The sequence below is a fragment of the Chaetodon trifascialis genome, chromosome 19 (assembly GCF_039877785.1).
Source record: "Chaetodon trifascialis isolate fChaTrf1 chromosome 19, fChaTrf1.hap1, whole genome shotgun sequence".
Classification (NCBI taxonomy): Eukaryota; Metazoa; Chordata; class Actinopteri; order Chaetodontiformes; family Chaetodontidae; genus Chaetodon; species Chaetodon trifascialis.
The window spans coordinates 7,146,465-7,171,916 of NC_092074.1; the positions used below are offsets into that span (position 1 = coordinate 7,146,465).

At 42.9% G+C, this 25,452-nt stretch overlaps 1 protein-coding gene across 2 annotated transcripts in view; it reads left to right on the top strand.

Moving 5' to 3' along the window:
• The window catches only part of flrt2 (fibronectin leucine rich transmembrane protein 2), a 41,443-nt gene that overhangs the window by 7,046 nt on the left and 8,945 nt on the right, over positions 1 to 25,452 (top strand). The window contains exon 1 of one of the 2 annotated variants that reach the window (XM_070987449.1): positions 24,721 to 25,255. The exons of the other annotated variant lie outside the window; for it this stretch is intronic. The gene's annotated coding sequence lies outside the window, so the exon portion shown is untranslated. Of the gene's footprint in view, positions 1 to 24,720; positions 25,256 to 25,452 lie in introns of those variants that run through there. 2 annotated transcript variants of the gene reach the window in all.

The following is a 25,452-nucleotide window of genomic DNA, read 5'->3' on the forward strand; positions in this document are numbered from 1 at the left end:
TTATCACTCAGGAATGCAGGTTGGATCAAAGGTCTAGTCAATGCAATACACCAGCTACACTTCCAAACTGTGCACCATACAGGCATTATGCAACTCCCTGGACTTCCTGTTATTGCTCACCTTAAGGTTTTTCTTTATTAAACCTCCTCAACCACCATAAGATCCACTGCATAATATCATGAAATGAAATCATAGTTTCATAAGGGAACAAATTTAATCTTCCTGTTTATATGTACTGCTTTAATACCAGCTGATACATGATTCATTCTCAATAAAGCAGTTCAGAACATGCCTGTCCAGACTGAGGCTTCCCTAACTGTCCTGCTTTCAGCCTCTGGTGACGGCCAGGCTTTGACAGCACTCACTGGAGAGCCTGAATATGTGTGCATGTTCACTTCTCTTTGGATGTATGTCTTCTAGTTTTGTGTAGGTTCATTTCACCTGTCTCCACGAATGTGTTTTTCCCTTCTCCTTCTTGTTTACTTTATGTCTCTGTGCTGTAAGGACGATCTTCTCTTCCGGCAACTCGACACCATTATTTTCCTATTTTGCATGTCGCTTGCTGAGTTAGCTCACGCTGTCAGCTGCCTGCTGAGTGATGCATTCCACTCCATCTCAAAAGCGTCGCAGTAATTGCTGGGTAATTGTTTGTCCAGTAATGCGACATGCAAGCGCCTGATCTGTCCTTGAATTTTTGCCGAAACAATCCAGAAATCGGAGATCTCTACCTTGTGGCGGGATATTATCGCATGTTTCCAAAGCCAATTATTCAAATAACCTGGATTGTATTGAAACAGGGAGGAATAATCCCTCCCAGGTGGCGTACAGTTTTCACTTTGTTTTAAGAAAAATAATCTTTCTTGACTGCAACAGCCTTTGGCAGGTATCCAGCTCAGCCACATTCCAGTTTCACATGACCTTCTCACAGACCTGGCCTGAAGCGAGAGCCACACCGTCCTTCCCCGACCAAACCTCTGTTTGACTGGCCTAGATATTTCAAGACCTGCTTATCTTTTCCTCTTCTCCTTCTGCCTCTTCCTCCTCCCCCTCCTCCTCCTCAGTGTTTACAAGTTTGACTCAACTCCAGATATGCAATTGGCTAGTAAATTTCATTTATGTGTATTTACAGGTTTGTTTTACAAGGACAAATACACCCCCGCTCAAACACTAGAAGCCTTTGAAATCTATCATTGTGTTGAGGTCGTGTCAGGTATTATTCAGTGTGGCTGTAGCACGTTTGAACAGCAGATGTTATGTTTAGACAGTTTTAATGTTAGGAATGCATCAACTAGTGGACTTTTTAACTGCTTAGCTGCTTAAAGGATTAGCTCCACACTTGAAGAAATACACTTGTTTGCTTTCTACTGTAACCACCAGCAGCTGCTTCGCTTAGCTTAGCAGAAAGACTGGAAACTGGAGCAAACAGTTAGCCCGGCTCTGTAGGATGCTGACAAATCTGCTTACCACCACCTTTAATGAGCACATTATATCTCCCTGGTGTGAAAATGACAATTAGTGGTTTTGCAGGCGATTATGTGTGTGACAAATTGTTGCTTTTATGCTTCAGTTTTAGTGCAGATTAAATAAACAATGTGTTAATATGTTGGTTGTTTCTTTCTTTTTCTTTTTCTTTTTTTTTTTACCTTGGATATAGCCGGGCTTGCTGTTTCCCCTGTTTCCTACCTTTATGCTAAGCTAAGCCAATTGGTTCCTGGCTGTAGTTTAATATTTATCCTGCAGATATGAGGGTGGAATAGTGATCTTCTCTGCTAACTCGAAGAAAAAGTAATATCCCAAAATGTTGAACTATTCTTCTTCTTCTATTCTTAAGAGGATTTGCAGCTTCTCTGCTTTCTACAAATGTAAATTAAATATCTCATTCTATATAATTTATATATCCAGTACCTGAAGTTACCATTTTCGCCTCTTAGACATTTTTGTAGATTAAGGAATTCGTAACTCTAACTCCAATAGATTACTAGATAATGAAAATAATCATTATTTCCAACCCCATAATCAACACTGACTGCCCCAGCAACCCTCTATCTGTTCTGAAGTTCCTGGCCCGAGATTTTATTGACTTTCTGAACAACAGAGGAAGGCTGTGAAGCTAGCTTCTAAAGCAGGAAATGGAATTGGCTTTTGCAAATGATGGTGTGTGTGTGTGTGTGTGTGTGTGTGTGTGTGTGTGTGTGTGTGTGTGTGTGTGTTTGTATTAAGGAGTCAGAGAGACAGAGCCATGCAGCACTTTAATATCCCCAATAACGCTGGAGAGACGGGGCATCTGTTTGAGGATCCCACATCAAACGAGACGGCATGTCAGCGGAGGGTTATGCATATATTTCCCCTGCTCGTCCCGTCCAACAGGAACAGGCAGGCGTACAGGGAGAGCTGATGAGGGAAAGGAGATACACTTTTGATCAAAACTAGAAAGTAAGGAAAGAGGAAACCAAACAGACAGGATACATGAGTAAATACATACATACAGAGTCAATAGAGCTACAAGGGAAACTTGCAAATCAATTACGTTATCAAGGCTTGGCGCTGTGTTCTTTTTCTGTGGTGGTGCAGGCGGGGATGTTGTTTTCCTGCGAGGGCATCTGGAGGAGATTAGGGTCCAACCTGACACTGCAGCCCCGTGAAACATGACTCAGGGATGAATGGAGGCTTTTAGACCAGTGTCTGTCTTCCCACACGTTGTTCTGCTATTCTTTATTTGTCCGTCACCCAATAAAACACGCACGGCGTTATCTGATACCCTCGCGCTCGTCGAGCAAACAAGATTCTGCCAATCTCATTCCCTGCCTCTTTTTTTTTTTTAAAAAAGAAGCCATTGTTGGGGCTTTTTTACCTGAGGTGTTTTTTATCATGTCCGAAAGCAAGGCCTCAGAAAAACAAGATGTCAGCGGCCATATTAATTTCAAATCAGTTGTCCGCGCAGACCATACATCACTGTAAGAGAATGTAATTTGTAAGGTCAGCAAATGTCGGCTTTTTTCCCCTGTAAAAGCAACGAAGCAGAGCAAGAGGAGTGCAGAGCAGGGAGCGTGAGGGAATGTAACAGAATAACACCAGTTTAGGCCCAGCCGAGACCGAATTACCTGCAGAAAGAAGTCCACTTTCAGAGCCTTTGTTTTGATATAGTCTACACAGCTGCGAGTTGGACTCTTATTAGTTTCGGCCCGCGTTTCCACTTGTGGTTGAGACGAAGCCCTCTGACAGCCTTTATCCAGTTACGTCTGGGCCCCGGCGCTCTGGGGAGCTCGCATTTGCTCCTCCGTTATGGGGGCAGAGGGGGACTAATGCATGTCACCGATGCCACCTGCAGTTAGAGCAAACAGAGCTGACCGCCACTCAGCTGGGCACTAATGCAGCAGAAAAAGAGGGGAGGTTTGAGCATTACGGCTGTGTTACTGCGTCGACAAACCCAGGTCACATAGCTGAAGGATATATGCAACACCAATATATTTCAAACATTATGAGAACTTCCTGGGGCCGTTTTTATGCTGCAGTCCCGCATCTCCCTGTGAAAGCTGTTTTGTTGCCCCCATAATTGAGGCTGCTGCTGTCAATTGTGTTTTTTCCATTTTTTATTGGGAGGAAATATGCGAGCTGAGGTAGTGACTCCACACGTTAATGTAGAGGCATATCTGTTGCTTTGACAAATATTTTCTGGGGCCCTGAGCATGTGTGTGTGTGTGTGTGTCTGAGAGGCAGAGAGAGATGCGGCAATCGTACATTGTTTTCATTTCTGCAGCAAGTCAAAGGCAAGACTATATGGCGCTGTTCTGTTTGAGAGCATGCCACTGTCCCTGCATGGGTTTCAATTTCAACCCCCTCAGCACATCAGCGACGCAATTGCTTCCTACTGCAATTTATTACAGGCAAATTGAAAGATTCCAAGGTGTGAGTCAGTTTGTGTTGGCTCTGAATGTGCAGGCTGGTTACTTACAGTCCTTTTCTCTGTCTCTTTTTCTCCGGCTTGTCCCCCATCTGGCTTTGTGAGAGCTGAAGTTATTGTAACCAAGTCCTCAGGAAGCAGAGAGACAGAGAGGAAAGAAGGAATTGCTGCTTTTCCAAAGCAAAGAGGGGAGGATGGCAGTGGTCCCATTAGTTGACCCCCAGGCGAGCTCTCTGGAGGCATATAGACTTACCAGCGTCAAAGCATAAGAATATGCACTAGGCAGCATCAAAGCGCAGCTGATAGCTTGTGGTGACATTGTGCTGTTCGACAGAGCACTCTGCGCCATCATTACTGTGCATCCCTCACTTTGCCTATTTATAATCAATTTTCCATTCTGAAACATGCTGCATCTCTGTCTCCCATATGGTGAAGGAAAGAAAGAGATGAGAGACAAAGAGGAGGAAAGGGGCGGAACAGGGAGCTGGCCGAGTATTGCTAACAAAGAGGAGAAATTATACAACAGGGACTGCTCACATAAATGGACCCAGACGCGTAAAAGTAACAGCGGTTTAGTGAGGCCATTTCTTTAAAACCAAAGCTCAGATGACGAATAAAACGACTCAGTTTGAATTGGGTCATACCTCAGAACAGCCCCCATTTTAAATTAGCCAGTAAACTGCGTAAAGCCGCATCATTATTTACAACAAGAAGGCCTCATTTACAGGCACAACTATCACCAGGCAGTCAGCGAACATTGTTCTGCTGCTTTCATCCTCTATTTATTATCGGGGGACTTTTTACACTCTGATTACTGTGGGTGTAGTTTTACACAGTTTTTTTTCTGCGTGTGTGTATTGAAAATGCACTCATGAGTGGAATTTGTTTTGCTTTGGTTAAATGTCAAAGAGGCACAGTGTCAAGGGAGGCACGCTGCGAAGACATGCACATTTCAGTATGCCCAGATGAAAAGCAGAAGTGTAGGTGTGTGAGTGTGTCTTCTCACTTCTCTCCTGAAAGGATGAGCTGCAGCATCCTTGATGGAGGTGATGAACCCACGTTGCAGTGACATTCTGTCTAAGTGTGTGTCTCTGTGCGCCTGTGGTGTTATGTTTTGTCTTTGACACACTGATATGTGAAAGGAAGTGGATTTCAGCTCAGGGCCCATGAATGTGACAGGGAAATATGACCAAACACAGAGACAATAGGGGTTAAGTGCTGCCCCCCACCTCCACCCCCTCAATCCTAATACCTAACACTCATTCAGGGACACAAGGATGAGGTTTGTGGCCTTGCGGCGCCACTTTACACCCACTTCCCCTGCAGCGACAGTAATAAGCCTGGAAGTGTAACCAGTTTCAAAATTTATGCAGGTTAAAGGAAATGAATGGTGGGACTGACCTTTTTGTTAATCTCTCTCATTTTTCTACTGCTTCAGGACATCAGACGCGTAGCCAAGAGTGACACCACTGCGCCCTCTGAGGCCTGTAACATTTAATTAATGTTAAAGCAATAATCTGTGACATTTGCTGTTAACTTTGGAGCAGCATGAGAAGGTTTGCTGCATTCGCTGATGTAAACATGGTTTGACAAGAGGGCCTAGTTCTGGTGCAAGTGATGCATGTTACTTCTGCCGTCTGTTACGCCCAGTACAGTTACACGTACGGCTGTCAAGCAGTGAATAACAGCAGGTAGGAATTAAAATGACGTGGTCAAACAAATAGTAATAACAGTGGGAGAGAAAATCGATTAGATTAACACAGAATTCACAACTGTTTTTGATTGATTGATTAATAATTACAGTCAATTGCAAATATTTGCTGGTTCCACAAACTCAAATATAAATACTAAAAGGATCTGCTGCTTTTATTTGTTCTAGGATTTTTTTTTTTTTTCCCATTTTTTCACAAATGATAATTGATTAATTGGGAATATAACCAGCAGATTCACAAGAAATGTAGAGGTCCTTGATGAAAATCTGCAGCTGCACTATGTGGAATAGATGAAATCCTAAAAAAGATACAGTAGTGGTTGAAGTCACAGTCAAAGTGCAATTACAGAGGTTGAAATAGCAGTGAAAATGGAAGTGCTGAGAGAGGCTAAAGTTTCAGTTTAAGTGGAAGCGCCAAATGACATTAAAGTGTCAGTTTAAATGAAAGCCGTGAGTAAAGTTGAAATATCAGTTGAAGTAAAAGTGCCGGAAAAGGAAATTCAAGTACCAAAAAGAGTTAAAATGGTATAACCTGAGCCGGAGGTGTCAGCTGAGGTGGAAGTCCTGAATGGAATGAATGTCAGTCAATGCAATGTTGAGTGTATAAACTGAGAGATTAACACTTAAAAGCAGTCGAAGGAGCTTGTGCATGAGCAGTGTAGGTTGTGCAACTGGGAAAAGCTGATTTTTCAGACACAGAGAGAGTTTGAAGTGTTTAAAGTGGAAGCGCTGAGAGCAGAGACGTACTGAGAATTAAAAAATAACATCTGAGCTCATAATAATAAGGATTATTACCACTTCTGCCATTTCATCTTGTGTTAGTGACTGTATTTCTGCTGTTCAAGTTTAACACTTTTAACTGAAAAATTCTTCTACTGGAACTGTTCAAAGTAATGTAGAGAGATGTTGTACAGTCCAATTACACACTGTGAAGGAGTAAGAACTTTCCATCAGGAGGAACATCGGTTTGTCACTATCATAATTCGGTAGTTACCAGGAGTGATGAGCTTTGTTTGAGCAGACAAAATAATACAACTTGCATACAGAAAAACTCCAAAGTCAGGACAGAAAATCCAGGCAACAAAGACATCACAGTGCTGGACACATTTGATTGAGTGACAAGTGATCTCAGAGGTATTGCAGGGTAAAAACAGTGGCACGTCTTCAAAGACATTACTAAAATAAAAATACAGCAGCAAAAATAAGGATTATTATTTAAAAAAATCAATCAAAATCCATCAAACATACTCTGACAGGCAGCCTATCATGTGAAACTGAGCATAATTTCTGATAGCTGCTAACATCTGGATAGTTTGGAGACCAGACCGAACTTCAACCACACTAAACTTAAAACACAATATGCAAAATGAATCAGAAGAAACTTCTGCTCTGTTAACCTCGCTGGCAATTTAAAGAGTAGATGGGTTTGTAATGAAGAAAGTTGCACTGAAGGAAACAACACAAAAACTTGTTTTAAGAGTGAAAATGATTTCATTTCTAATCAGAAAAGGGTTCCGATTGGCAGTAACTGTGTTCCACTGTGCAAAATGAAGAAAATCATTTGGAGAAAATAATCACATACGCTTGTGTAAATCTGCTAAATACTAATGATTAGCAAAATGAGAAAATCTCTGTGAAGTTCATGAACCTGGCAGCCTTCAGACAGACTTAAAACATCCAGCTCGCTTTACTTCACTGAAAAACAATTAGACAGCTTTGAGGGCACTTAATACGGCAGGACAGCTTCACCACTAATTACACAGTTATAGGGGACCATTAATATTTTTGACAAGGCGCTCATTATTCATGGATTACATTTGCATTAACAAGGTAGAAACTTGGTAGATTGACAATGGATTTTTCCTTTGACTCTCTCCCTCAGGACATAAGTTTTAGTTAAAAATGTTCCAATAATAATGTCAATCTGCAGTGCTAGATCCATGTTAATGTTACAGTTTTGATGATAAACATGGAGATGAGTTGAGTGTCAAAGCAGAAAAAGAAGCATCTGCTAACACTCGTTGTGGCCGGGCCTCGTGGACTCAGAGGCCCCCCACACTCTGCCTATACTCTAGAATTATGTGACCGGTTGATGAGTAGTTGTGCCGAGTTGGAAGGTCCTTGGCGAGAGGCCTTGGGCACCACTGGAAGACTATCAGAGTGCAGAGTCATTAGAAATCCCTCATTCTCACTCTGCTGTGTAAACGGCCAGGCGGCCTCCAGCTGAACGAGCCCCGAGGAAGGATCACCTCCGTCTGGCTGAAATTGGATCGTGCACAGAAGAAGGGAGCAGTGGGAGCTGAGCAGGAAGGAAAAAAATGTTATGCGTTCCTATTTATTGACTCTGCTGCAGAGATCACTAAACTGTTTCAAAAACAGTAAAGTTTGGGGAGTTTTTCCCAGAAGCACTGCGGACATTAGGGGAGTGACAAGTTGCCTTCATAAAAGCCTTAAATGACTATGGAGAAAAGAACTCAATTGGAAATGTACTTAAAGCCACATCAGGTCGACAAATTATGTTTTGTTTGTTTTTTTTCCTTCATAGTAGTAGTTAATCCCAGCACAGTACGTCCCTAAGCACAAGCATAATGGCATACTATGCATACTATAATAATATTTTAAGCATATTAATAATGAGACATATGAACTTGAACTTGAACTTGAAAGTTTATATTCCTTAAGTCAATCCTACATTGCTTCAAAGGAAGGTGACTGAAACAAGAAACCCCTCATTAACAACAAAAAGGCAAACACAAACCCAAGCAAAGAAAGGAAGAAACCAATCTCTAATTTAATCTAATATGTTTGCTGTGAATGTGAGGCCTGAGAAATGTTCTGTACCTCTGCAGAAGATTTCATCTGAATTCAAACACCGCAGCCTGACACTCACAGTTGGCTCAATACTTAATTACTTACATTTTACTTGTTGAAAAGACAATTAAATGCTACTTTGTGAATTAAAAAGCAAATTTATTCCTCTACTTGTTTCATTACTGTAATTTGTCAAAGCTTCCTTTAAACAACTTCCAAACCTCCACACCCACAGATCTCATCGTCTGTATTTAACATTTCGATACAGAAAAGGGCGACATGACAGTTTAACAAGCCCCCAGCCTTCAGTTAAACAGGTGATGTTAGCTTAGCTTCTGTGACGGCACTCCAGTCGTCATGACCTCACAGTCAGTTTATTCCTAAATGTAGGCTAACATTAGCAAACCAGCTAAAGGAGGCCAGCGGCTAACACTAGCAAGGCACAACATCAGACAACCATGGAGGCGCTTTTCAAGATTCACTGCTTTTTTTGGCTGAGGTTAGCTGACCTCCCTGACCTTTAGCCCCTGCATCAAGCTAACATGACCCGCAGAAGTGAATGCACTGAGATCCCATGACCAAATCAATCCATTAAACTCCAGCTTTAAGTCAGTAGCTGAACCCACATTGTTGAAACACTGAAGCATTACTTGTACAACTAGCTGTATTGTTATTGCTGAATTTTAAAATGTACACATGAGCCATTACTCAGAAACATTTAAAAATATTCACATTACTGTAATTACTGATGCTAATGATGAACAATAACCCGTTCCATAATGATACCGTCTAATAGATAATAATAATCTAAACCTAATCTAAATTATGCCCGACACTGATTTTGACTGAAATATGTGACACATGGCAAAACTGTTCCTGTGGTGTACGTTCAGATTTTACAACAATATGGGCAACAACAATTTTTCTGCCCCAGTGTGATTAGACGGTTTGTTACAATGGCGACACACACCACTTAACGCAGCTGGCGAAGAAAGAAGTATTGTCACCTGAATGAGCTGTCCACATAGATACAATAGTGGACATTTAATTTGTACTTATTGTTAAGCTCTTCCATTAGTGAAAAAAACAGCAGCCTCGCCAGACGACGAAGAGACTGTTTGTGTGATCAATCCATTTAACTTCTCTTCTTTTATCTTTACTGTCGCCGAGGGACAAATGTGGACATTGGTTTAGCAACTATTATCTTTTGTCTGGAGTGTCAAGCGACCAAGCATGAATTAAGCTGAAGTTGTAAAACAGAAGCTGTATTTATAACGGTTCAAACTTCAGAAACCAGGCTGCAGCTCAAAAACTGATATCATTGCAATGAATGTGTAATTTAATCCCTCATTTACAGTAACATGCATTACATCCTCATGTGACTTTATAATACCACAAAAACTGTGCTTACAATCATATCAAACCCACTTTCATGCTGCAACAATAGAAGTGGAACTGAAATATGCAGGAGCTGCATGTAATTACCTCCCTCTTAATGTTTAGTTTTCCTCTTCAGTAGAAGAACTAAAACTATGCATCTTGTAAAAGTGCTCAGCAGTGGCAGAAGTGAAAATAGTCCCCATTGAAGACAATAATGAGCCACGTGATTAAGTCCCATGAATAAAAATATACACGTGTTTAAATATGATGGAGTGTGGCAGTAAATGCAGCCGTATGCTTTGCGTTCTGCAAGCTGCTTTTAATGGACTCAGGAGAAAAGCAACAGGACTTCCGGGGCGTAAGACAAAAAGCAGCAGCAGAGCAGTCAGCAGAGGCCTCTGACAGTGGCACACACACAGCACAGCTTTTAGACCTCTGCAGCAATAATGGCATGTTGGGGGCGTGGAGGGGTATTAGCACCTGGCCTCCACACAGACCTGGACTCTCTGTGTAGCCACGTGACACAGAGTGCGAGTAATGCCACACTTGTCCTTGGTGCTACTTAAGAGCGGGGGCTGCATTTTGCACATGCTGGGCGTGCATGTTTGTATGCAGCCTGAGCTCGAAAAAAAATCAAGGTTTTTTTTTTTTTTTGCTGGCATGAGTGAAAGGGGGCTAATTGCCATGGAGGAGGATGCATGAGAGGTCTGCAGCGGAGATAGAAAGAGAAAGACAAGAGAGAGAAGAGAAGAGAGAGAAAAGTACCTAATACTGTTTGGAAAAAAATTTGCTCAAAAGCCTTTTCATTTACGTAGGCCATATTGAGAGATTAGCAGCGCCAGGGGATGGCTGGGCACTGCGCGGTGTTCACTCAGGCTCAGTCAGCAGGAGCAGCGGCAACAGAAGTGATGAAGCCCTCCTGCTTTGACTCCTATCAACCATTACAATCAGTGATCTCAGACTCTCTGTTTATCCAGCCTTGTTTCCTTTCTCCTGCATTTGCTTCTCATATCTACCTTATACACAGGTACACGCCACACCTCTACCCACCTCTGGGATACGCTCACCACTGTCCTTCTTGCACAAGACTGCAACATGTCATGTTGAAATGCTTAATGTAATGTGTGGGAGACAATTAAAGTGATCGCTCATAGCTACCGACCCACATAGAATTACCCCCAACAGTTCCCCTCAGTGTCTTTCAACTCTTTGTTGCGCTTTTATAGTTCACGCCTTTACTATTTTGATTCACTCTTCCGGCTCTCATCAAGCAACAGCAGACAGCAAAAAGCTCTTAAAAACCCACTGTGCACTACCAACACCAAACAACAGACAGACAATGCTCGCAACTAGCTGGTGAGCATATTGGCACATTCAGCAGCTAAAGGCATTTCCTGAAGTAGTTGGTGACTAACGAGCCAACATTGGATTTACGTTCATCAGGTGGCCAGAAATATGACTCTAAATCTCTAAATGAATGCTGATGTTCCTCTGTGTAACACGTTCACCATATCAACGCTATGAGGTGATAACATGTCAGTGTTGTGTTCGCAGCATGTTGCACTGTCCAAAGTAGTCAAAACTATCAGTCAAAGCAGGGTTAAGGATAAGGGTGTAGTTAAAACACAAGTAGCTAGCTAATTGTCCACAAGCATAACCGCAAATATGAAGCAAACACACGAAAGCATTTTATTAAACTTGAAGAACTGTGGACAGCGATGAGAGTCACAAGCATCTCCAGAGGGAGACCATTAGACCATGTCATGGCAGTTGGTGGGTGCAGGTTCACAAGTGTTGGCGATCAATGCCGCTCAGACTGCTGTTACCTCAACAGGTCCTGAGATCCAAGCTGCCCTAACAAGCAAGGTAGGAAGTGATCACCTTGCTAGGTCAGAGGAAATACACCACAAGCCTCCATTATTATTGTTATTAGAAATTACTAAACCATTAAAACTGTAAAATAGAAGACATGCCTCATGCTTGAACCACCGGGAAGTCCCATACCCACACACACACACACACACACACACACACACACACACACACACACACACAAATATCTCACATATTTCCCGCATCTCTCTCTCTCCTCCCAGGTTCTTTCTCTCCTCTCTCCTCCCTCTCCTGTCGTTTTTGCGTAATTCCTCCTGCTTGAAAGAATGAGTTTCCTCTTACAAGAAATAATAACAAGCGGGTGGTGTGTGTGTGTGTGTGTGTGTGTGTGTGTGTGTGTGTGTGTGTGTGTGTGTTTGTCCGTGTGTGTGTGTGTGGTGCGATGAGAATCTGAAGGGGCATTCCTGATGTCAGCACTGCTTTTGTACCTCGCAGGTTGTGGGTGTGAGAGTGTGCATGTGTCTTTCTGTCCGGCTGCGTGTGTGTTTATTGGTCTCTAAGTCTGGTTTATGTGTCCGTCTGTCTGTTTGTCTTTGGGATGTTGCTCACTGTGTGTGTTCATGTTTGCATTTGTGTGTGTTTGTCTCTTAGTCCACTGTGTGCCGCATGTACGTCTGTCTGTCTGTGAGTTTATTGACATCTTTGATGTTCACGTCTGTGTCAGTCTCTCGGCTGTGTGTCTGTTGATGTTTCGGTGTGTGTGCATGCGCGCGTGAGTGTGTACAGCAGGAATAAAGCACCCCATTGATAAGAACAAGTTCTTCTTGTTAACGTATCAGTCGAGCTGGACCTGAGCCAGCGCTGAAGTCCCAGGGGCGTATTTCTATACAACCCCCGCTATGACACGGCAGTTACTATTTTGCAGACGCAGACCTCCACACACACACACACACACACACACACACACACACACACACACACACACACACACACACACACTAACACAGGGCTAGATAGCCCGGGAACTGAACATGTGTTAACACTCTCTTTCCAAGAGATACATTGAAGAGGACATTGAGCAATGTTTCATCTTACATCTCTCTAGTGGCCGCCTGCTCTGCAGTCATCTAAAATGCTTCCATGTGCAGTCTCTGCATTCCGACTACCTTTCTGAGGCATTTCGAGACTCTCCCGAAAGATACCCGATACCCAGGGGAAAGCAGATAGTCATGAGAAATACCTGCTAGCTCTTAGCAGTCTTAAATAACAGGAGGGGGAATATCTGCCATTCCCTTGGTCTTCTTTTTTTTTTGCACATGTGCCAGCTATTGTTTTCCCCCTCTTATACACCAGGGAGATGGAGCCAAGGCTGTTTTATGACAGTCATAATCACCACCCCTGGCGGCTGCATAGGGACATCAGCTCCAATCGGCTGTTGCAGGGCACGCCTCGTTGTCAAATAAAAGTGTCTGGATGAAGGTCGGTGGGAGAACAAAGAGGTTCAGTGTGCAGAATGAAGCACCTACAAACCCCACTGTCCCACCGTGTGCATGCTCTGCCTCTTCTCTACTTGTTTAACCATTGCAGACCACGGCGAGTGTTGCAGAGCCAGGCTGCACACTCATTCTTTGACAGCAGGGACTATCACAGTAAATCTGTGCAGAACCGCACAATTAATCACAACGGTGGGTCGAACAAGTGGCTCGACGTGAAAAATGCATGTGGGCAGTGCGTGCTGAGAGCCTAAACAGCATTTAGTGTGAGAATTACATACATCAAGGTTGTATTTAGTGAAAAACAGGTCACTGAAAGTAAGGCTCGTACAGGAGGGTGTTGTTAACATCTGTTTTTGTAGATAGATCAGGAAATGTGAGGGCGTTTGGGGATGAACACAACCACAATGATAGACAAGGGTTTAGTTTACTGCATCTAAATTTAACGTCATCATCCTCGAACCGTTTGAAGTGCAATCACATAGAACATTTGCATGAACTGATTCACTGACTTGCCCCCTAAACACAGGATATAATGTGGAAATTCAAGAAACAGGATTTAAAGAGCCTGAACGCGCTTTTAAAGACAAGCGGGGACATCTATTTTCCAGATGGCTTTGATATAGATCATAGCGGTTTTACCACCAAAGCATGCTTTCCATTATTCCGATTGTTTAAAAGCTTTACCTCTTAAAGTAAATGCAAAGTGACAATCCAAAAGGGTTCAGACAAAAAAGGGGGCAGGTCTAACAAATGGAATTGTCCCCATGGGCAAACCACATAATATTCATATCAAGCCTCGTACATCTACCACTTGAATTTCTAACCATGTAATCAGGGGCTCTGCCAAGTTAGTGAATACACCCTGATGAATCTGATGATAACAGGGGCCAACGGGGCATTGTGGCTTTGTGGAAGGCCATGTTCTCATTAGTTATCAGACATCTTGAGTTCGTTCAGATATTAGCTCATAGCCTGTAAATGCCTCCTGTGTTGCAGAGCTGTAAAATCTCATTTGTCAGGGACAAAATAATCCCACAAGTTGTGCTAAATCCACTCTGCTCCCTTAAAACGTCTCCCCAACTTTTTGGGTGACCACATTTTGGGTTTGATGGGGATATGATGTTGAAACATTACCTTTTCAGGTGGCTTATGCCTCCAGGAAGTTATCGGCAGAATGTCCGCTCTTTTCTGGTCTTCAAGGATAATCATATTTCCATTACACATGTATGTACTGTATTTTATGGATGGCAACGTCCGTCTGTTGGTTGGCCCACCACTCTGGGCCACATCTAAACATCTCAACAACTATTGGATGAATAATATAAAATCTGCTGCAAAACTTTTGCCATCAGCCTGAGCTGCGCTTTGTGCTAATGTAGCAAATGTCACGATGCTAACATGCTGAACTGTGTGAGATTTTTTTTGTGTATCCAAAACTGTAGTATAAACTATACAGTACTTGAGATGCATACTATTGAATATTTCAATATGCAAACACTAGACCCTACACTGCCGCAAATATCCCACCATGCAATGCGGCATTGATGCTAGCTAGATGCTATATTTAAAAAAAAAATGTTAGTTCACGCGCCAGATCCACAACAACTGCGCATGCATATCCAATATGTATTATATGATTAGCATTATTATTATGATTACAGCTAGATAAGGGATTATTGCAAATGCCCTGAGAGATGAGGTTGGTTGGCAGGGGTTACCACGGTGACACATCTCCGAGGAGGCTCTTGGAAAGTGTTGTACCAGTATGTCTGAAAAGATACATATTACTATTTAGTGAGTGATAGTACACATTACACAGTACACAGTATGTAGTGCACAGTAGTAATCAGGCAAATCCAATGTGATATTATGACTTTTTTATTATTCTTAAGTGACTATTATTTTCAATTTATTCATTGAAATAATTTATCTTATATGTTTATTGTTTTTTTCCCCACACATCAACTAGTGTCAGGATTTATTAAGACAAACAATCCCCCTCCTGTGTGTCGCTCCCTCTGCTTGGCCTGTGCATGATGTTTACATGGCAACCATGCTGTGTTGACATAAAACCCGATCGAGCTGCCTGGCAGGACACTGTTGTTAATGTCACTTTGGTCAACATTTTTCACTCCTTATTACTTCCTTCTGAGTGTCAGTGTGAGAACGCTGTTGGTGGCTGTTCACCCTGTCCCCTTCTTTTAGTGCTGTTATTCTGGGCAGTGGGTCTTATAAATAACTAATAAAGACCAAAGCTATGACGCATTCATCTTAATGCTAGGTGGCATCAGGGACAGGTGTGCTGGCTTATTCCTACCTTTTGTACGACAGCGCAATTAATCTGCTTTGTGCCAAGTTAAGAGCAAAGGGTGGACGGTGGAAAGAGACAAATGAAAACCAAAAGGGAAAGTCATGAATTTTACAGTGAACTCAAAGCGATGACTACCTGACCTTGGCTACCTTCACACTTTCTTCTTCCTCTCTTTTTTTTTGCGTTGAGCAGTACTTTCTTAAAAATAAGAGGAAAGAGACATGAGTGAAGTCGTCTGTTCCCGAAATAGAACACAAACGAGGAGAGGTGATGCAGGCGTGTGCTGGAGAGGGGAAAGTGGGGAGATATTAGCCATATGTGATTCATTTACAACAGCATGCTTCAATTAATCTGGGCAGGGTGGCAGGCGCCAGGGTTGGGCCCCATGCCACCTGAGCGAGAGAAGAAGAGTGATCTGCTGCTCTGTGAGGGATGAGCAATGAAAGCAGATCCCTCCGAATCGATACACCTTACATTATTGCTCACACCAAACTCATCCCGTCCACTTTCCTCCCCCCTTCCTCTCTCGCTGACTCTCTTCCTCTGAGCCCCTTTGTTCTTTCCCTTCACGGGACTTGAAGACGAGGCCAATAAAGGCCGCACAAGGCGAGGGGAGCGGCGATTCTCATGTAGGCGTCCACCTAGACACACCCTCAGGATGTTTTGTGAGACTGTTCTCTAACTGGGGCGGCATGCTGTGGCAGTAAGTGAAAGCAAAGGGGGGGGGGCAAACTGGCGAGGGGCAAAAACCACAGTGACCAGATGGAACCGCAGATTGTTTTAAAGCGGCTACTGCCTCAGCAAAACCATATGGGGCAAAAATGCTATTTAGCGAAAACTCATTTATGTTTTTCACGACATGGTGAGCAGCACCGGAGGAAATTGTAAACAAAAGATAAAGTACCAACACTGTCAACACGTGATGGAAAAAATCCAGTAGCCTCATCTGCATGTGTGTATCTGCAGGGCATGTTGCAGTGAGGAGTTTTATTTCAACTTGTGAGCAATATTCCAAAATAAGAGTGAATGAACACTTGCCAGGCTTTAATACCACACAGCATTAAGTTACAGCAAAGCCTGCCAAGCCTAATACTGTGATTGTTACTAGAATAAATAACCTGAAAAAAAAAATTGATGATGATGAATTAACCAGAGGAAAGAAATATATATTAAGGCATGGATAAGAATATTGAATTACGACACTTGATAGGAAAAGACAAGCAATGGCATCAGTATGGCAAAGGATTAAACAGTGCAGTTTGGCAGCGTCTGACAGTATAATTATATTTTTAGCTGTCTGTTTTGTGAGCTGTTTCACCTGGCTTCTGATGTAATCTGGATTTATCCACATTCCTGCCTCATGCATCAGGGGGATTTTTCACACTGAAAGACAAGGAGAGGGCTGAAAAAGATAATACAAGCCTTTCAAACATCTATTAGGATGTATGCTGTCGGCCATACTACAAGCTAAAATGTCTCTTTGCTTCCCAGGCAATTAAAACTTTCCACAAGGAATAGAGATTGGCACAGTATTTAATCTGAAAGTGAAGACACAGGAGTATAGAAGTAAAGCGAAAATGAACAACCTCCATGCCTCATCCCCAGAGTGTGTGTGTGTGTGTGTGTGTGTGTGTGTGTGTGTGTGTGTGTGTGTGTGTGTTTGGATCTCGCTAAATTAAAGAATGATAATAATAACGAAGATGATAACAATAATGATCTCCTCGTTATTTGATCCAGCGTTAAATAAATAAGCAAGGTTCAGAATTCTACCCGTCTATATGAAATGGCATTAAATGCACTATATTGTAATTATCTCTAATTAAAATCTAGTCATTAATAAGTGTCTCAGGTCATGCGAGTGTAAATTGTTCTGAGACATTCTCCACTCAGCACTAATTTGAAATCATGCAATAATAAATCAGCTGCAGGGAGAAGCTGTCAGAAAGAAAAGGGTTCAGGGGACCATGGTGTTTTGGTGTTTCAGGGCTTAGTTAATTAGTCGGAGGGGGAAGCCAAAGATAAACACAGATCATCACTCAAGCACAGGCTGAGCCTTTAAACAGCTGTCCACAGCTGTAAAGTCCTGATCAAATCAAGGTGGTGGTGAGACGTGGCTGTGCAGCGTCAGGACGAACTTATTCACCACGGCATACGTCGGGCTACATGTATGTGTTTGTAACTTTGCAACTTTCTTCACATGAAATAACCCAGTTATGTATTTTTGTCGAGAAAATCTACACTAAAACTTCCATTCAGTTAAAGCTGAATATTGTTAGAAAGCAAACAAACAAATTATAGAAATGAGAAATGCTTGATAGGCTCAAAATGCACTAGCATTTAACAATATAAACGTCCTACAATGTCGTTACATTGGCCAAAATGATCACAATACACACTGACATTTCACATTAAACACTATCATCAGTCCAAACAGCTTTTATCTTCACTGTAAAACATGAATGGTGTTTTGGCAGCTTGAATAACGAGTTTATTGGTTTTAAGAAAGCAGCCTCGAGCTGGAGCTTTTTGGTTGATCTAGTATTGGACTTCCATGAAGCTGGAGAAGTTTAAGGAAAAAGTTACAAAATCAATGGAAAAGAGGCCAAGACTTTTGGCCTCTAGCGTGGGTCCGTGGATTCAACACACAACTCTGATGACGTCATCAGGGTCATTTTCTACAACGTCGTAAAGTTAGATAACTTTATGCAACTGTTTTCACTTGCTGAATAGTTCATCATTTCATGTCATATGAAATACATGCATATGTCCAAACACTTCTTTATTGTAAAACATGTATGTAATTCTGTTTTCTGACACATTGTGTGGGTTTTAACAACATAGCTTAGAGTAGTGGTTCCACACCTGTAATGTTGCTTATGACTCCTGAATACAAAGCCCTGAAACAATTTCAGGCCCCAAGAGGTCAAATTAGTTAACATTCAACAGTAAAAAGCATAACTCAGAAAAGTCAACATAATGTATGTGGCAAGATTAGATTTTCGTTATGTTCTTCCCGTATAATCATCCAGTGACCCCTTGGATTCATCTTTTGACCCCCTGACTAGAGTTTTCTCAGAAGTAATTGTACACATTTTTTCCCAGTCAGCAGAATAATAAGCAGTTTAAGACAACCCGGCTTCCCCACACTGCTGAAGACTATCATAACCTTTAGTGTGAGGGAGTGTGATTACTGGTGATGTTTTATTTTGAGATTTATAGTGTTTAGTGGCCCACACCTCACACCCCCATCTGACGCTGCAGGAGTCTGGCAGGATGGATGAAACTTCTCACATTCGCCTCTGAATGACTGATACTGATAAGACATCTGTGTCATTCCAGTAGTCATCACGGATGCACCACGATGAGCACTGACTCAGGGTCTGGATATATGTTTGAGTTCCCCCTCCAGTGACTCATGGATCTGCAGTATTTGTACTGTTTAGTTTGGGAGGCAGGAGCAGTCCTGAGCCCCTTCCACCCACCCAGAAGACTTCCTTTTTGCTCAACTCAGAAGGGGAAATTTAGCCCAGATGTGACTTCAAACAGAAGAAAAGCTGCTGGGATTGGAGGTGGGATCAGGCCCATCTTTCGCGTGACCCCAAGACCTGCTCCTTCCTGGCATCTGTCTATTTTTCTCCTCTTCTGTTCTTTCTCTGATGATCTCTTGTAAGTTGCCGTCTCGTGGGACCTTTTACTTTTACCCTTAAACAGCACGGCTGTCTTCAGCAAATCAGTGCTGTGTCATTCTTACTTTGGCTCGGTGGTTATCCCCCATGGTCTATAAAATGATAAGGAAATCCTGTGTAGCAGCACATTTTTACCAAGTAAGGTGAAAGTCAGGGATTTCCAAAGTTCTCAGGACACACACGCTTAAGCCTTTCAAAACAACCACACATGAAGTGCTTCACATTTCTCAGCTTTAGGTTGTATTTTTTTCTAACATCTAATATCTGCCCAAATGTAGACGACTCCATGACATGCCACTATTTCCAGGAAAATGAGGATTAAGCTGAAACACGTTTCACTGTAAAACATCAGTGGTAATTAAAGAACAGGTTTAGAGATAATGCTTAGACATTGTTCTTCGGCCATTCTTACTTTTCATCCTGTTTACCCACCAGGTGTAAAGCACAAAGATCTACTCCCAAGAAACTGTTTAAAGTCACATGAAGAAATGGAGGAAGTGACGTAAATAAAGTGGACATACAGATGTTTATTACTCAAGTCACACAGCATCAAATGTTGCAAAAAATGCACACCTGGCAATCTTTGAACAAGAGTCTACAGCCATGCTAGCAGCTCTGTGAGGCTGCACCTGAGCACAACAGTGTTTTGAGCTAACATCAGAATGTTTAGCAGGCATATGTTTACACTGCCGTTAGCATGCTAACGTTTGCTAATTAGCACGAAACAAGGTGCAGCTGCTGGGAATTGTAATAATTCTGCAGATATTTGATCATTAGCAAAAGTAAAACCCTGAAATAAGGTCAGGTGATCACCAAAGTTATTAGAATTCATCTTTTGGGAAAGATGGAGGTCTGTACAACATTTTAAGGCACAAAATAACGCTTTGACCTTTTGGTGGCGCTACAGCAAAAGTAAGGGGATCCATGAAGTCTCGACCCTGGATTCCATGGATATCTGTACCAAATTTCATGGTAATCCATCTAATAGTTGTCAAGATGTGTCACTAATAAACAGAAATGTCAACCTCATGGTGGCGCTGGCAGAAAAGTCAGACAAGGATGAATGTGTGTAGAAAATTTCATCTAAATTTAGCTGTGGCTAATGAGAAACAGAGAGAGAGAATATTCTCTCATCCAGGTGGCTCGAGGAGTCTTTGAGGGTGGTGCAAATACTGACAGAGGTGTTGTTAGGCAATCTTCTGGGTTTTTTTACTGATCGGTATTTAATTGGTATTTAATTTTCTGCAAATCAGACGCTGAGCTCTCTGACTGGAATGTAACGGTCAGATGTGGAGGCACTGAACATCAAAACGTGGAGATGTGAAGTAAAGTAAGAGTGGATTGCTCTTTCAAACTATATTATTTTTCATGGCAGAGAGCAGCACATGTCAGCACAAAATGGCCACCACTTATCTCAACAATTATATGTTGCTAAGCAGTTGTCTGAGGTATTAAATCTCTGGAGGACAAGAACGACATAGCAGACACATGTCAGAAACAGCAGTAATCCACAATCCCCTCTTCCTGTCCTCTTTTGGAGCATTTTAAAGCTCCCCACCCCTCTCCTTCTGCCTCTTTCCCTCTCTGTGCTCCCTTCTCTCCCCCTCTCACTCTGCTCTCCCCCATCCCTCCCTCAGCAGAACTACAGGGGCTTGCTTGTTGTCAAGTCAGTGTTTTTACAGCCTGGCATTAGCACAGGGCAGCATTCAGTCAGGACACTGCATTCACTTTGCCTCCCCTATAATTCACATGCTCACGTGAGAGCGCCTGCCTTCGCTATACTCAAGAAATGACCCTGATTGAGCATCGTCGGCCTTTTGACAGACCATTTTTCTTTTCTTATAAAAGCAACTTTAAGCCTTCCAAATAAATCTTTTATGCATTTTAAATGTCACATATAATACCCGTGTGACATTAGGAAGGCTCAGATGGAGTGGCGCTCTATGGAGTTTTCTTACATGACAGTCAGGGGGGCGATTTGTTTGACTTCAACAAGGCAGGAAGGCGGGGAGGTAAATGCTGTTTAGCCATGCCATCTAATTAGAGGCCCACATTTCATCCTCTTACAAAGTATCTTATTTTCTGTTTCTTGTGTGTGCACTGCACGCTTTATTTATTGTATTTTTCTGTGTCTGTCATTCATGATATGTTTGCACAGAGACAGAGTGGAAGAAAAAATGGGTTTTGGTGTAGAGGGGCTCAGGAGTTGGTGCAGTCCTCCGACTGCCTCGTCTCCTCTCAGCTCCTCGAGTAAAATACACAGTATGTTGTCAGCTGACTAGTTTCCTAAGCAGTGAAAATGTGCCGTTCTCTTCTGGGAGCCCTGCTGCGACATTAGAGGCATGTAGATTGATAATCGACGGGGGTAAACATAATTACATCGCCTTAGAAATTAATGAACGCATTGATCGCCCACACTAAACATTATCAGCATATTTTTCTTTAAGCCACTGAAATCTCGAGGGAATGGCCTGATTATATCACGGATACGGCGATTTGCAATATTACTGTGGTTTCCCACATTTAGCTGTTGCACAGATCTTGCCAATACTTGTGGGGAGGTTTTAAAACAGTGATGCTGTTGGCACCTTTGAAGTGCCTTTCGGTGTCCAGATGTAAATTCATGCAGGGAGAAATGTGATAAGCTAATGATGTCTCCGGGGAATAGAATGAATATAACCAAGGGATAAACATATCTGCATATCTGAGTGGACTTTTCCCCCCCTCTACCCTCCTTTTACACTGTTTGGGGCCTGAACAGGAGCAGATGGACAGAGCAGGCTTTGATGTGCTCTGGGGTCATGTGTATCTGCAGTTTTATCAAGGTACACAAGCGTGCAGAGTAAATATGCCACACCAAAACTCTGGGAAGGTCTCTGGGTAAGGCAGAGAAGGGAATTTCCACTCTGAGATTCAAGAGAGGGTGTAGACTGAAATATTTAGCAGCGTGTGTGCAATATAGAGTTTGAATATATACAGTATATCCTTATGAAGCTTTAGAGCAAGGCTGCCAGAGGAAGGCACAATAAGGATGGCTCACTTTTTCACTTATAGAATCTGTTCTATTCGGCTTTAAAGTCATTTTTGATATAATGCAATCAATATGTTCAGGCCATTTTACATCGAACTATTGTTATTTTGCCCGACAACAGTGAGCAAAATAAAATTAACATAGTGGATAATGGCTTGAGCACATTTGCCTCTCGCCCTTCATTCACCCATTTGAGTGTCTGTCATTTTATCCCCATTTGCGTGCCTGAAAAGAGACATTCCATAATGCTGCACCGACCAGGGACACGGCGCACTACTGCAAAACATGTCCATCAAGGAGAAAATAAAAATAGGCTGTTTCCTCTAAATTCACTCAATCAATAATTCATGCCGTGCACAGAAGCTTGATTTATGAAGGAATTAAATGTTGTGGACTGGGCCTCGCAACAGCCGTCCATCTCGGGAACGTGGCTGCCGAAATTAAACATGAAAGGCAAACACTGAGAACAACCAAATCATCTCGGGGAGACTTGACGTATTGGGAGACTTCAATGGAACGCACTCTGGGCGGCCTGATTGGACAAAATGACACAGGTGATTTGATCGGGAGCCGCATAATTTGTTCTGAAAATTTTCAAGACTTGTATATGTAGACGTGGGTCACCAAAGGCCACAGAGCGACATTAATACTATTTGGCAACTGGAGGCAGAGATGAAAGGCGAACATGCACATGCTGACCTGTGGGGATCTTGTGACTCCTGTGTGCCTTTCTGACCCTGACTGCGCCTATAAACTAACATGGGAAACGCAGGACCATGGCACTTTTAGTGTTGTTGTAATTTATATTTCCTTTCCTGTGTGAGGAAGCAGAAATTCTAACGAGGTTTTCAAAAGAGGATACAATTATTTGTACATATTTGCAGAAATGGCTTTGAAGCTTCAAGCCTCTGTGTATTTACCATGGCGACGATGGCAGCCAGCATTCGATACACAGCACTGCTAGGAGACACACATCTTCCATGTTGCACTACCAACTTCCACGACGTAACTGTAGCCTTCCAACATCCAGCTGTCTTCATAGGAAATAACCGTATAGGTCGACTGCATATTTAGAATTATTGCTAGGTGGTGACTTCTAGTGGCTGTAGTAATTATGACTTGAGCAAAGGAGGAAGTCATAGGCGATGTAGTATAAAGAGCAAGAAAGTCTGCATATGGGGGGATGGGTCAAACAAACACAGGACTTTCACACAGGAGACCGCTGTTCATGTCCCGTGAGAAACAGAAACTCAATGTTGACTCATTCTAACTTTAATAATGCACTGAAGTAATGTCACATACATAACAGGAACCAACTTATTTTAAACTATAATGTTTTCCAATAGCAGTTGAGACAAGTGATGATTGCAGGCTAATGGTGAATGCTAAAAGCTGCTCTAACAGTGGCACAAATGAAAAAGGAGCCACAAAGACAGCAAATTGATCTGGTAATGTGGTTTGCAGCAATATGTTTTTAAATTTGCGAACATTACCTAGCATTAGCAACCCAAAGCTATACAATCAGTCGAGCCAATTAAGATTGTAGGCCAAAAAGAAAAACCTCAGAGTAGTGAACTCGTTTTATTGCGCATCATTCAGTTTTATTTCCTCTTTCAAAAGTTTGCCGACAAAGTCTCACTTTAATTTCACCTCAACTTTAAGTGAATCTGTGTGTGTGTGTGTGTGTGTGTGTGTGTGTGTGTGTGTGTGTGTGTGTGTGTGTGTTGAAATATTTAAATGGTAATCTATATGGATGCATGTGTGCGCGAGTGAGTTTTCAGTGGCGTCAAAGAATGAGTGCGCGCGCAGGGAGACGGTGAGAAGAACACAGCTGGATGCAGGAGCTCGCGTGTGCGTGCGCGTGCTGTCGGCTTGTACAGTGCGGGCAGAGCAGCGGTGCACTGCTGAATCAGTGTTAGCAGGAAGAAGCGACGCAGTCAGATGAAATTACTTTGGCTGTGTCTAAATGCTTCAAATCACTGCAAGAGAGCACAGGAAGCAAAGATGAGAGTGTGCTTTCCACTCGAGCTAATTATCCAGCTGTAATTAAAAAAGAACACCCCTCCGAAAATAACTTAAAAAATCTTACCCCACGCCTACAAATAGTCCAACAAAACTTCAGGATCTCTAATAAAGCCCATCAGGGACGCTTGGTTGTAGTCAGGCACTCACCAACTGGAGGGACATAAAAGGACTCTGGCCCGGAGTGATTTTCATTGAGAATGTGACTCGAGGACGAATTCCTGGATTTTGTGATTAAAATTCAAATGAAAGCTCAGACGTGGTCTTAGGTTAGGTAGGCCGAGCACAGAGCATGTAGGAATGAAGTGTGCTGGAAGACAAACTATATTCTGCAGTGTGAGGGCAGCGGGGAGGATCTGTGGCTTGAAGCCATCACGGAGCTGCTGGAGGAGATGCATTCTTTATCCTGAGGAGGGGAGGAGAGAGAGAGAGAGAGAGAGAGAGAGAGAGAGAGAGAGAGAGAGAGAGAGAGAGAGAGAGAGAGAGAGAGAGAGAGAGGTGAGCAGAGCACACACGTCGCACTATCAAATGAATCCATAAGAAAACAACTCGCAGGGAGTCCGGCTCTGAGCTGCGTACACACTAAAGGCAAGTTTGAGCTCCCCACTAAACACCGAGGCGGACGGACGCAGCTGGCCGTCATGGCCCGTGGCGGATCAGGCGGCGGACACTTCGGCGAGTGCGTCCTCACTGTTCGGGCAGAGTGTGGAAGGAGAGAAGTGGGCTCCGCTGTCGCCCTGCCGCCGCTTTCTTCGCTCCTCATGCGCCGCAGACGGTGTTGAGTTAAAGCGGAGAGCTCCGTGTTGAAGCGACCGGGAGCTGGAACCCAAAAAAAGTGGACAGCGGTGCGGACGGACGCGCAGCCACAGCCGTGGGGGACCCATGCAGGGAAATATGCTGTACCGTAGACTCACCGGGTTCAAGCTGCTGATCGGAAACGACTCGCTCCAGTTTTACCGAACGGACCTTTACGCACGGGCGTACAGCGGGACTGCATGAAGGACAGAGGCGCACAGAAAGGGGAAAAGTTGAACGCTGTAGCGGGGTTTGTAATGGATAAAGGCTCGCACAAGGTACAGTAGCTGTTTCTCAATAACCCAGGAGATAGTTGGAGAGAAATGTAGAGGAAATCTCACAGGCCTAAGTTGAATGAATCGGCTACTTTTCAGATGAAATTCTGAATGAAATACATAATATGTGAACCTTATCTTAACCAAGCCTGTATGAAAACATCCACCAATACGTCTCACCTCTCTAACCTACAGCCCCG